This window comes from Pteronotus mesoamericanus, unplaced genomic scaffold (genome assembly GCF_021234165.1).
Source record: "Pteronotus mesoamericanus isolate MK-2021 breed Mesoamerican mustached bat unplaced genomic scaffold, CSHL_Meso_final contig_53, whole genome shotgun sequence".
NCBI classification, from domain to species: Eukaryota; Metazoa; Chordata; class Mammalia; order Chiroptera; family Mormoopidae; genus Pteronotus; species Pteronotus mesoamericanus.
In genome coordinates this window covers 783,764-797,861 of record NW_026555195.1, presented here as the reverse complement: position 1 = coordinate 797,861, position 14,098 = coordinate 783,764, and positions in this window count along the sequence as shown.

The following is a 14,098-nucleotide window of genomic DNA, read 5'->3' as shown; positions in this document are numbered from 1 at the left end:
TTCCTTTTTTTTATTTTACCTATATGAGATGATGGATGTTAACTAAACCTATTGTGAGATATATATATATATATGTGTGTGTGTGTGCGTGTGTATTTTCAAAGCATCATGTCAAACACCTGGTACTTACACAGTTATATGTGTCAAGTATTTAATGAAACTGGAAAACTTCAAATGGGAAAAAAGGCGTGGTTATTTCAAAGTTGGCAGGCCTGGAAATTACTTTGATATTTCCTATGAAGAAAAAATCGTTAAGCAAATGAATGATATGAGCAGACTCAGCGGGGAAGAGAGGGAGGCCTTTCCTGGGGGGACTCGGCCTGCTGTGCGGGGTCACGGCCGCCTGGAAGCGGCAGAGCGGCGCTGGATGAATGGCAGGGTCGATGCTGGGCAACTGTGCTATCACAGAAAGGGCGGTGAAAAAGAGGGAAATCAGGGGCCACTCCTTAAGCAGTTTCAGTGAGAAAACAGTTTCCAAATATTGTGCATTAGGTACCATAATTATTCAAGCATTCTTTTAAAAAAATTGTTCAGTTCTAAGCAAGTAACTCCAGGTTCTGATTTGCAGTCATCTTCCAGTGCGGAGACAGGTGCGCGCTGGGCTCCTGAGGGGCCTGCTGGACTGAGAACTCTGATCCGGCCTGCTCACATCACGCTGCGCCTGGCGCCTGACAGTCACCCAGTGAATGTGTGGACGAGTGCATACATCATGGTTTAAATGACATATTAACTGATTGTGTCACTCGTTTAATTATCTTTATATGTAGCACCAGCCTGTGAGCTTCGCGAGGCGAGGGCCCATGTCCTGCTGTGTTTCCCTCCCCAGGGCCGGCCAGAGTAACCATGTGATATGAAAGCTATCGGTCTGGTATGATAAACCCCTAATGACTGAGTTTGGCCTTCAAGGTAGTTAACAATCTGACCCAGTCCAACCTCACCAACGTAGTTTCTCATGAACCTGTTACCCAAATACTGCACTTTGCTCCAGCCCGATGAGTCTCCTTAGTCCCCAAGCGAACCATGGACAGCTCCATCCCCTGTACTTGCACACTTTGTATGCCAAGCTAAACGGCCCTTCCCTTTGTATTCTGCCCAGCACAGCCCTATACTTTTCAAGCTTCACTTTCACTAGCTCCCTTGGACCACTTCTTTCAACACCTTTGCAGCCAAGATCTCTTTGCCACTTAGTTTAATCCGTCCTGCAATTCTTTTATCATTTTTAGTGCATGCCTGGTCGTCTCAGTGCTATGGGAAGAAATATAGTAGCAAAAACCATGTCTTTCTTTCTTTATGCATAACCATACCTGAAATAAAACTAAGCAAACAGTAAAAATTTAATAACTTTGTGGGGTTGGAGATGATAATAATAAAACTACATTTATGTGATCATAAATTCAGAATGTATTGCATCAAATGTTCAAATTAGGACACCTAAGTTACTGTTAATTTACTCCATGATTCCAAGGAAGAGATAGCAGTTAAACTAGAAAAATTTACTTGCAATGCTGCTTATTGTTTAAATATACATTATATACACATTTTTCTCAGCTTTTTCTACATCCCTTTTCCTTTCTCTTCGATGTAGCTGTGGATGCCCTGTGCTCTTTCTTTCACTCTCTCTCTCTCTCTCCTTTGTGGCTGGGTAATAAAATATATTCATTTGTCTGCTTCTCTTCTCCCAGGAACTTAGTCTTCTAAGCTGCAAAGCCTAATTCTTTGAAGACTCACAAATCAAATCCAAGAATTCTCCTGCTCATATTCCATTGTTCCAAAAACAGCTTAGAAGCCAAATGATGCTGTATCATAGACCCTGTAACATGCAATTTAATCTCAGCTATAACACAATTAAAGAAGATATAAAATACTTAACTTTATCAAATATTCAATTAAAAGAATGCAAGCCTTCTGACACTTGAGGTGTGAAGTGGGTTCTTGGAAAGTGAGATATTGGCAGATTGGGAAAGAAACTGATGAGTCAAAACTTGTATGAATCAAGTTCTTTTGTTTTCCAAGGATCTCAATTTTATAATCTTAGGCAGAATGGGGAAGTCATTGGCTCATTATAAAACCATAGATAGAGCATATCTGGCAGCTGATCTAAGTCAACTCATCCAAAGACTGGATGCGGACTAGACTTTTCTTCTGACCACATTTCTTTAGGACTGTCACTTTGAATATTTCATACGAGGTTTCTCCTGAGGCTAGATGGCCACTGGCACGTCCAGGACTTGTGACTTCTCATCTTTTCTGCCAAGGTGTCCAGTAGTTTCTTCCCTTGGAGTCGTTTTCAAAGAAGTTCCCAGATGATTCTGAGTGGCCTGGCCTAGGTTCCATAAGTAGCCCTGTGGCCAGTAGAGCTCAATAGCATAGTTGCCCATGTTATTTCTAAATAAACTTCTAAATAAGTTTCACTAGAGACGACAGGTGAACTGTGCAGAAAATAACAACTGACCTCCACTATATACTTAAAGAAGAAATGTTTTTCTTTAATTTATAAGAGTTGTTGGTTATAATGAAAGAAAAAAGTTAGAAAAAGCTTTACAATGGTGAATCCTTTCCTATAGAGAGCCCTGATACAGAGATGAAGTATTTGCTATAATAGGTGATAAAACTCCAATCAAAATCTACCATAGTCCCTATCACATTGCATTAGAATTCCCTGCGTATAAGACTGTCTTCCCAGTGACAACTGAGCTCCTTAAACTTAAGACCTTATTATATTTACACTCTTGAGGCCAAGGCCAGCACTAGCAGAGAGAATTTTCTGCAAATATTTCAGTAGAGAGACAAAAAGGAAGGGAAGGATCCTTTATTCAAGTGCCCACCATGCCGTGGAAGAGTAACCGGAATGCAGGCAACTGTAACTCAAGACAGAATAGTCAGCGCTAAGTGAAATGATAAAGGGAACCCTCAGTCATTCAGAAAAAGTAATTTATTCTTCTGGGGGAAATCATATAGAGCTCCTAAGAAAGGTGACTTTAAAGCATTCGCATAGAAATTCAGTTCAGAAACCAAAAAAGAGGAGATGGTGTTCAGAACATACTCGACAGATGGGAACGTGGCACCGCGGCCTGAGAATGTGAATGAGGAGGGGCCCTTCTGGGGTTACACAGAAAATACAGTTTCAGGGGTCCTCAGGAGGACTTTTTGCCCCTTGTCTCCATAAAAAGATCTTCTTCACCAATCCATATCATCTGAGAATTATTAGTGAGGAGCAAAACCTTTCACTCCACAAGGATAAGGTTTTAAGAAGCAACTATTCAAGTCAAGGAACATACATCAAGGACTCATGGACAAAGCCAAAGCGGGGAAGGACTGAGGGAGGGCGATGGGGGAGGGGGGCAGGGAAAAGTGGTGGTGGGAAGGCAGAGACAAACTTATTTGAACAAAATAAATAAATAACTAAAATTATTTTAAAAACCCTAAGCAAATGTAAAAGATTGGTGATCAGCTCTGCAACAGAGCAAACATCGGTTTTAGTTCATTATGACAATATATGTGTAAATGTATCTAAAGTAATAAAAAGCACGCTGTATTATCAAGAGCAAAATTTCCACTGTTTGTATTAAAAAGCTTGTTTGTGTTTGCAATGCTCTTGCCCTCACGAGAGCCCAGGGTGGTCAGCTCCCTGAGTCCCCATCTCTACTTCTGGGGTGTGCCCAGCGCACCCACCAGCTAGCCAAGCCTGAAGCTGCCAGGCCACTTCTGGCAGGGTGGGGGTGGGGGGGAAGGAAGCGACTATTCCTTGGAATGGAAACAGAGCTGTTTATAGTAAGGAGTGAATGACTGATAACTCAGACTTTCTTAGGAGCTAACCGTGGCAGAAGGAAAAGGAAAGATAAAGCGAAAGCATTAGGGTCTGCAGATCAAAAAGACAAGGAGTTCGTCATGCTCTTACACTCAGGAAGGCAATGAAAGAGGCAACAGGATCACCCTGCACTGGCAGTTCCTGAGTTGCAGATTGAGCTGGAAACGCACAGTGACATCCGTCCTGATGCCAGGCCCCTCTGCTAGAGGACAGAACAAGCAGCCATTGGCTTCTCCCCAGCTCCATTTAGCATGACTGAATTTTAGCAGCTAAAACAGAGGCAGAGGTTTGGTTTGATGTTGAACTCTGTGGTCCACCATGTTGGCAGGAATCAACCTTTTCATGAAAATCAAATCAGCTCATAAAAAGCATGTCTGATGGCTTAGTTTTAAAAAGGTCTATTTTTTGTCACTGTAGTGCTACGTAACAAATCAGAGGCTTATACTTTCATGATTGCTCACAGGTACATGGTGTAATGGTCAATTATATGGGTCAGATTGGCTGAACCATAATATCTACTTGTTTGGTCAAACACCAGTCAATATATTGCTGTGCAGGTATTTTGTAGATGTGATTAACATTGAGAAGCAATAGCCTTTAAATACACCAGATCATCCTCCATAATATGGGTGGGCTTCATGCAGTCAGCAGAAGGCCCCAAGAACAAGGACAGAGAGCCTCTGAGCAGGAGAGAATTCTGCCTCAGGACTGCAACACAGAAACCCCATTTGAGCTTCCCACCTGCAGGTGCACGCTGCAGACTTTGGGACTCAAGACCATGCAGGATCAAGTCTTACATGAATTTCCAGGTTGTAGGCCTGCTCATTAAGTTCAGACCTGGAAGAGACCATAGTCGCGTGAGCCAATTTCTTAAAATCTCTCTCTCTCACACTCAATATATATAAGTATTTACATATAAATATATAAATTTATATGATTTATAGAGAGAGAGGATTGACACAGAAAGAGAGAGATGCCTGTTTCTCTAGATCCCTGACTGCTGCACATGGTTGGGTAGGCCTCAGCTCCGCTCACGTGCTGAGGGCCAGGTGCCCACAGGCTGCTCTCGTGTGCCTCCACAGGCCAGCCTAGGCTTGTTCTCAGGTTAGTGTAGGAGTGTTAGAAGAGTAAAAGCAAACAAGCAAAAGACACCGGAGGATCTCCTGAGGCCTAGACTCAGAACTAGCCTCCACCATCACTTCTACCACAATCTCTTAGCCGAAACAAGTCACAAGGCCAGTTTAGATTCAAGGGCTGGGAGAAAATAGACTCCATTCCTTGATGAGGAGGTTGGCAAAGTTTGTTGCAGAAGGTGTGGATCCTGGGGAGGCCAATAATTGGAATGATTAATGCAGTCAATCTAACAGTTCTATATAACAAACCTGAGAAGTCTTAATGCGGTTACAATCTGCAACCTACTTTGATGACTACTAACCCCTACTAGTTGACTGGGGGCTTGTGGCTGTCTTTTGAGTCTTTCTTAAGCAATATTCGCAAATGTAGCCAGGTTGTTAAAAGGAGTGAGGGCTATCACATCAAAGTATCCTGAACATAATAACATATATATATATATATATATATATATATAGTACTCAGTAGTTTAAAAAACATTTCTATATTCATTATCAGTTTGATACACATGCCCAGAGAAATGCTAAGGGTATAAATGGAATGAAAGAAAAATAAACAAAAGAAGGGAATTGAGGTTTATAGCCATTTCTGCCTAAAGACAAATACTAGGAAAAATTTTCTGTGGAGAGTTCTGTGAACCTCAGGGACAATTCTGAATTAGACTTGGAGATAGATAGTGAGTAGATGAGGATTATGGGTAATACTAGGAGGAATATGGCACCTGTTGCTGGAGGAAGAGAGCAAAACAGCATCTTTGGAAGGTGAATTTAGGGTAGAAAGCCTTTGAGGTATAAGCAGAAGTATATTAAATGTGGATATGTTCTTGCTTGTTTGAAATGCATTTCTTCTACCTCTCCCCCTTTCTTAGAAAAAGTGATAGAACAGTTGAAACCGATACCATTTTATCAACCAATGTCACCCCAATAAATTCAAGTTAATCAAAAGGAAAAAGAGTGTGATGGAAAGGGGGCCCACTGGAGAGGGAAAGACTCCTCAAAAAATCGCCCCAAATCACCAGGAAGGCTGGCGGGGGGATTGGGGGCAGTGGCAAAGGCCGCGAGGGCGGACATTCATCTACACCAGGGCTCCAGTGAACATGGGACTCGCTGCCCTGCAACCAGGAAAACAAAAGCAGCAGCTGAGATACCCTCCGCCCAGGTCCACTCTGAAATGGCGAGCGACGTGGGCAGCTGTGCTGAGTTTGAACATCGCTGGCCCTGAGGGTGTGAGGATAGAACTCTCCTAGCTGCCATCTCTGGAGTAGGGTCAGAGTGTTAAAAACACACCCAGGATCGAACAGTCTGATCACAGCACGTGGGCCTTTCAGCTGCTCAGGGGGATCAGGGTAGCGGTTTGATATTTACTAATCAGCAGGGTCTCTTGTAGAGGACTAATCCCTGGGGAAGCTCAGGTTCCAACTCAGAGCCTTTTTAAAGGTGTAGAGAAAAAGCGAGGCCAGGCCTGGGCAGCCGCCCTCACCAAAAAGTCAAGCTGAACTCGAATAGCCTGGTCACTGTGTGCAGGGAAGGGGTTTGCTTTTAGAATGCCGTGTTTTATTATCTTCTCCCTCTTGGAAACTTCTACCGTCAGCCATCAGAGAAAACCCTGGGCTATCAGGAAAGGAGGACATATGTTCTAGAGTGAAGAGTGTGAAAAGAGCCTGAAAATAAATGACAGTGAACGGCAGGAACGTCCCGCATCTGCCCATTCCAGCATCTTTGCCAGGCACATCCATGAGAGGAAGTTTCTAAGCCAGAGGGAGAGGGTCTGACTAGGAACTGATAGCAGGAAGAAGATGAAGCTAGGTAAAACCTGACAAGGGAGTCCATAAAAGAAAGCCCAAGAAAACAAAGTAATTTTAAAAATTATATCCAACACCAGAGATCCAAATTGATAGGAACACAACATGATTTTGGAAAAGAGCACAAAATAGAAATGAGAAGAAATTGGTTCAAATCCTGGCTCTGCCCCTTACTCGCTGTAACTCGCTCTCCCTGTGTCCCCGTTTCCCGCCCTAAATGGGATGTTAATCCTGACTCACACGCTTGCTGTAAGCATCCAGGAGAGAAGGCCGATGAATGCGCCTAGTGAGCTAAGCGTGGCTCTTCTAATGTTAATATCCGTAATTGGTATTATCTCCATGTTTGATAAAAAGGTGATTCTGGCACATACATTTGCATATTCATTAAAAGCTGTGAAAATGCTGATGGTAGAACTACAGTCACCACTGAGAAACCCTTCGCGGTGTAGATCAGTCAAAAGAAAATTATAAAAACGTGACTGAAGGAGGCCTGGCGACCCTCCCATGCTGAAAGGAGAGGTGAAAAATGGACTGTATCCTGAGAAGGAATGTCCCTTATGCTGCCTTTAAATCAAATATTCAGGCCTGCCAACTCCCAAAGCTATTTTGAGGTAAAGCAGAGATCATAGTTTATCTCCTCGGCTTTTACTACCTCCCATTTATAGGGACTGAAAAGTTGAGGGGTGTGGAAAAATGAAGCCGTTCTCACGGAACCCGTGTCTGCTGGGAACAGCCAGGCCTCTCCTTGCCCAGAGAACGCCCCCGAGGAAGCCGAGGCTCCCGGCAAAGAGCAAAACACACAGACGGTGTAAAATATTAAACAAATAACGACCAAGTAGGGAAAAGAAAAAGATGATATTCTGAGGCATATTTTCAAAATAAGAAAGATAAATTCTGAGAACGAAACATGTAGGGAGAACAAGAACACACGCTAAAATAAATATGAAAAGAAGACAAATTTGGGCCACACGGAAAGTAAAACCTGGTAATGTTAGACAATGGTGGAAGAAAACGTAAAACGGGGAGAGTCAGATAAACACCAAAAGGCGATAAATCACAGAAATAACACTGCTGAGAATTATTGTGAATAAAACACATCCTGCAAAGTAAGTCTGCAAGAGTAAGACAAATGCAATACAACCAAGGAATAAAGATATCATGACAAGGATGGAAACCGCTGCCGGGGACACGGTCCCCACGGCGACAGTGACCCTCCTGGCTTTCCACAGGCAATCGAGTCCGTGCGCGTTTCCCTAAACTCCTCTTCTCGCGCTCTTGTCCAGTCTCTCCCTGCGCAGTACGTGAGCGGAGACCATCTCTCCCGCGCCTGACAGTCGTTCTCATTTACCCTGTAAGTGACAGAGGGACTCAGTCCCCTTTAAGAGAGCCATTGTTCTTCTGTCACTGAGGACTTCTTCCTGGGAAAAGGCTGGGACAGTGCTCTCTCATTCCCACATCCAGGCCTTGTCACGTGGTCAGTGGCTTCACATATGGCATCATGTGAAGTCACGGACACTATCGGACACCCACGGGGTCATCAGAATCAGGGTTTGGGGTCGAGGCTCATCACCAGACTCTCCTGTGAAAACCCGTGGGTGAGAGAGGGACAGTAGCCTGTCCTGATGAAATCCAGGCAGGCTTTGAAGCCAGACATGCTAAGCCGTGAAATTCTGCAGCAGTGCCGGTTAGCAAAGTGACCTTGAACTAGCTGCAGTAAACTCTCCGACGCCCGTGCTGCCTCATCTGAGAAATGGGAATGGCACTTTATATTCTAAGATTATCCAATGAAAACATACATTACATAAACTACGTAGCCGCTCTTAGGGCTCAAACATGGTAGCGGTGGAGCAATTACAGTTCATCACAATCATAACCCTCACCTGCATGTGGGCCCTGGGTCCAGACCGAGGGGGACCTGGCAGCCCCAGGAATGATCAGACGTGGCAGAGACAAACAAAGGGAGGGCCAGCACCTCAATTCTGAATGCGGGACAGAGTCAAATTAAGGGAATAGGAAGCACTCAGGGCACAGTGGTGACCATTATGCTCAATACCCGTATCACACATTATAGATCTACCAAGTGCTTTCAGTGAGGAAGGGGCTTAGACTTCAGATGCTGGTTGTCAATGACAGGAAGGCTCCTTGCTCCCTTGTAAAACACATTTGTACTCTGTGAAGGAGTTTCAGCTCCATTATCCACCACGATCGCTTCCACCCTGTGAAGTAAATGGAACAGGTGCTAGTCACCTCATTCTTATATATGAGGAACCAGAGGCCCAGAGAAGTTGTGACCCACCCAAGGTCATGCAAGGTCATGCAGCCAGTAGGTGGCAGCTAGGAAATGACCTCAGACCCACAACAGAGGATGCGATGTGATGGCTCCCAGCCATTGTCGACACGTTGGGAGGAGAAATGTTGCTACTTGCACTGTGTGGAGAAGAACCTGCAGCTAAAAATACCTCATGCAAATGAATTCCCCTTGAGGGAAGAGCATACATAACCAGGCAATGGGGGCGGAGTGGCACCGTAAATGCAGTTCACAGGAGAATAGAGGCCCCGAAGTTGCCCCTCCTCTCCCCAATCAAAGTGTGGTCCTCAAACCAGCAACATCCATGTGCTTATAAGAAAGGGAGAATCCTGGGATCTGCTCCAGACCCACAGGTTCAGAATCTGTATTTTAACAAGATTACTGGGTGATTCATATGCAGATTAATATTTGAGAAGTGCTGGTCTAGAATAATGCAAACAGGAAATCATTTCACCATTGTTACAGTCCTAAATTCTCATTTTCAGGGAAAAGCTCTACTTTACAGTGTTGGATCAAGATAAGTTTTAAGATATACCTACTTAATTACCTACCCTCACTTCCTCGCTGAACACATCCATTGCATTGACTATCCATTTGTTGACCTCAATCCCAGTTGGCTCTTGTCTTGACAGAATGTATACAAAGAGGACATAGTTGGGGGAAATCTTTGCTTCAGAAACAAAGAAGAGTTAAAGGTGGAAAGGGAATAAACTAGACCTCACTTAGATCATCCTAAAGGTCTCTTGCATTCCTAAAATCCCATGGTTCTGTTCCTATATTGCATTCTGGGTGTGAGTTTCTCCTTCTAGGTAGCGTTTGGAACTTTTGCCTGCTCTGATCTCTGACATTTCACTATTTGTCAGATACTTACCTGGGAGTAAATGTACATGCAAAGCTGACTGCTCTCCTGGCCACTCTGACCTCTATTATCTGGAGAGTGGCCCAACAGCAGCTGTCTCTACATAGTCACTGTTATTTGAATTGCTACTTCTGGGACCTAGAAGGACACTTCTCTCAGAATATTCTTGCGGAAGTCATGCTCAGTCTATGACCCAGTTACATTTGTTTTGCAGAAATAAGGCAACTATACCTGACGTTTTCCCTTGGCGATGTGGGCCCACGTTACATAATGCATGGGGAGGTCTCCAAGGGTCCCACACAAAGGTGCACCATTATTGAACAGTATTATTATCCTATTGCCGCTCAATTAAAATAAGTGGCACTTTAAAATGCAGTCACAGCTGTTCACAGCAGTGTCTCCTTGCAATGCATTTGTGTTCTCAGGTTTTGTGTTTCCCTACAGCCTTTTACATCTTTGTTTAAGCTGCACTGCACTCTCACCATTGTGAAATCCACGGGAACCTCAAATATAAAATGCCCAATTCAATTCAAAACCAAAAATGAGCTCATGGACCAAGAGAATGCTATATTAAGCCTCATGCCTGGACCCTGAAGGCCCTTTGCCATAAGAACATTTTGCAGCAGCAGCTTTATGGGAGTCCCCCTGAGACGCAGTCAAATCCACAGGCTTCACACGTGGGCCCTATAAGAAGCCAGTGGCATGCAATGAAAGGCAACACAATATGTCAGCTACATATGCTTATCATTGGGGAAAAAAATCTAAATGCATCTGATTTAAAAATATCTTCATGCATATTTTCTATGGTATATTTCATGCCGTAAAATAATTGTTTTCAAATATAGAAAACAAAAAAATAATCAACAGAAATAAGTTAACTCTTTGTATCTTCTCTTCTCAAACATCCAACAACTCTTTCCTCTTACTTACTCTTATCTAATGATCTTCCAGAACTTTCATAAAGCTGTATCTTCTCACATCTGAACCCTCATTCTGACTTCCCTTATGTTACTCATTGATGAATAGGGCTTACCATGAACCAAAGCTAGTCTTAACCCCTGGGCGCCCGATCTTACCACCTCTGCCTATTCAAGAATATCACTACAGAAATTCTTTTCTCTCTCCTGTATCTTTCCTTATTTCTTCTCTTCTACTGGGCAATTCCCATTAATATCCAGGCATACGGTAATCTTTCACATTAAAAAAAAACAATCTTTCTATTATACCTACATCTCCATCAACCTGCTGACCCTTTTAGCACACCCCTTTAAAACCAGACTTCCTGGGAGAATCATCTATATTCACTGTTTCCAACTTATCTTCTTTGATTGTTCTTAACCATTTTCCAATCTCGTTTTCGTACCCTCTGCTCATCTCCAATAAAACTTGTCCAGCTCAACAAAATGACAGACATGTGGTTAAATCCAATTTCTAATTTTCAGCCCTTATTTTATTTAATCTATTAGTAGCATTGATAAGATTTATTACTTCTTCCTTGATACACTCTCTTCACTTGGCTTTCAAGACTCAAAAGGACATCAATACTGGATCCTTTTTAGTTTTCTTTTCCGGTCCTTCCCCAGTTCCCCAATCTCTAAACATTTGAGTATCCCTGGGCTAGTGCCTTTTTCCTCTCTGGTCTCTACTTGCATTCACCCCCTTGGTGATGCCATCCAGCATGATGGCTTTACATGGCATGTTCATCTCAAACTTACTAGGTCCAGAACTGACTTCCTGACCTTCCTCCTGAAACTGCTCCTTTCACAATTGTTCGCATTTCAATTAAAGGCAATACATCCTTTACTTCCTCATTATTGTATCCATGACTTCTTTCTACCGCTCACAGCCCATAGCCCGTCCATCAGGGCTTGTTTATTTACTGTCAAACCATTGAGAACATGACTACTCATCCGCTCTACTGTTTCAATGTTGGTCCAAGCCACCATGTTCCTCACCTCCTAAATAACCCTTGGGTTTCTGTCCACATGCTGTACAGTCAACATAACAGCCAAGATAATCCTTTTAAAATATATGAGACTACTTATTTATGCATTCATTGTTTGAATAGGCAGAACAAAAAAAAATCAATGTTTCTTTTTTCCTCTCTCTCTCTCTAAAATCAATAAAATTAAAATATATTGGATCGTGTCACTGTTATGCTCAAAAGCTTCAAATGGTTTCTAATCTCACCCAATAACTGAGTCAAGTTATCATGTTCAGAACTTCATTTAAGTTAACTCCACATATAAAATAATGGTAACAGTGGTACCTACCTTCTAAGATAATTGCGAGAAGTAAATGCAATATGTTTTTTGCTTGCTCGGGAGGTTTCTTGAGAAAGCTCAGAAATTTAGACTATCATCATCATACATACATACATTGATAATGATTTTAATCAATACAATCAATAATACTGTATGTCTACAAATTATAAGATCTAAAAATAAAACCAAGAATTTTATTCTCTGTCCCTTCATTTCTAAAGAACCAGAGTTTAACACCAAGTACATCACAAGGCCTCTTGGGCATGGGGCATTTGGAGGGTTAAATAAGATTGCTCAGCTGGCAATGAAAGTCTTTAGCAGTAGAGACAAAAGGGTGATGACAATGATAATAACAAAGTCGGTGAGGACGGAGAAGTCAGTGAAAACCACCAAGAATTTAGACAGGAAATCTATCTTGGGCAGATCCATGGGCAATCTGTCTCCCTGCCTCCTCTTCTGCCAATTCTATCTCACGGCAGTCCTGCCTCTTGAGTAGAAGGCAGTCAGATACTCTCAACAGTCTGTAGTTGGAACGCCCCAATCCCTCATGCTGCCTTCCCCTCTCCCTGTCTCTGCCCCTTTCCCAGTGCTCCCTGCGGGCCCTGCCTTGCCGTTGCCTGCCTGCCTGCCCGCGGAGAAGAGCTGTGTCAGCTCTGTACCAGCTGGTGGAGAGACCCGTATGAAAAGGTGAGTGCATCTTTGTGCTGGCGTCTGGTGATTTTTCCCTGTGTGTGTGGTTTCTTTTTTCCTCCCTAAATTGACTATTACCATTTTTCTATTTTTTTTTTCTTTCCCATCTGAATGGTACCACTAATGCAGTGAGAGAGGAAGGGAAAAAGAGCGGAAGCCCATTAAAGTATAACAACAAAATAACCCAAGGCTCAGAATGAGGATGCTGAGATAGCTTAAAGCTGTCCTTCTTCCCCTCCTTGTTATCTGTCTTACTCAGCCGCCTTCCACAACAAACCAGGCTCCTCACGCGTCCCTCTTCCTCAGCGTTTTTCTTTTCCCCATGTGACTGCTGTGGTCCCCACATTCTCGTTTCTTTCCTTCCCTCCTTCCCGAAAGATTTTCCTTCACAGCCTCAGCCTCTTTTCCTTTCAGGTGCAGCATAGGGCACTGCCACAGGGTCCAGGTCCTCTCAGTTCTCAGCAAGGGCCGCATCCCGAGGGCGCCGGGAGCGTGATGATGGATAGAGACCAGGGGGAGCAGGAGACCAGCTCTCCCTCCTCTCAGAAAACATTAGCCAGAGGCAACAGGCGATCAAAGGCAAGTAAAAAGCAGGAATGAAGACAGAGAACCCTGCTGGGGAGAGCAATCCCAGGGCTCCGAAGCAGCAAAGGTATAGAGAAAAACAGTGGATTAGAGGAGGATTCTGCCATTGAGTCGCTTGGCACCTCTATACAGGTCACGAAACCGGGAGCCTCCCCTGTAAAATGGGCATCATTCATTCTACATACCTCTTAATCTTTGTGCAGATCCAACGAATGATATGTGGGGGAAGTTATTATAACCACAGACTGCTGAACAAAATACGGTGGTTGTCATTGTTACTTGTGGAATTTCTTTTAAGGACAAGATATCTGTTCACTCATCCTCATTGCCTCAGAATCAACAGATGACCTTGCACGTGGTTGGCAGTCAATGGATTCCTGTGGAATATAACCGAATCGAATTTCCATGCTTCTCACATACTCTGAAGACCTCCCTAAATGTTTTATTTCAACAATAGCCTTTCTTCTACCTCTCAAAATTACCAGGACTGAATAAAACATGCGAATGCCCTATAATGAAATACCTCTTCAGCAGCTCTTAAAAATTACCTATTTAATGAGTTTAAATAACCGAACAAAGTGCTTTTGTTATATTGTTAAGTTTTAAAGCAAGACACAAAACTGCTTCTATAAGTCCAATCATTTGTGATGTG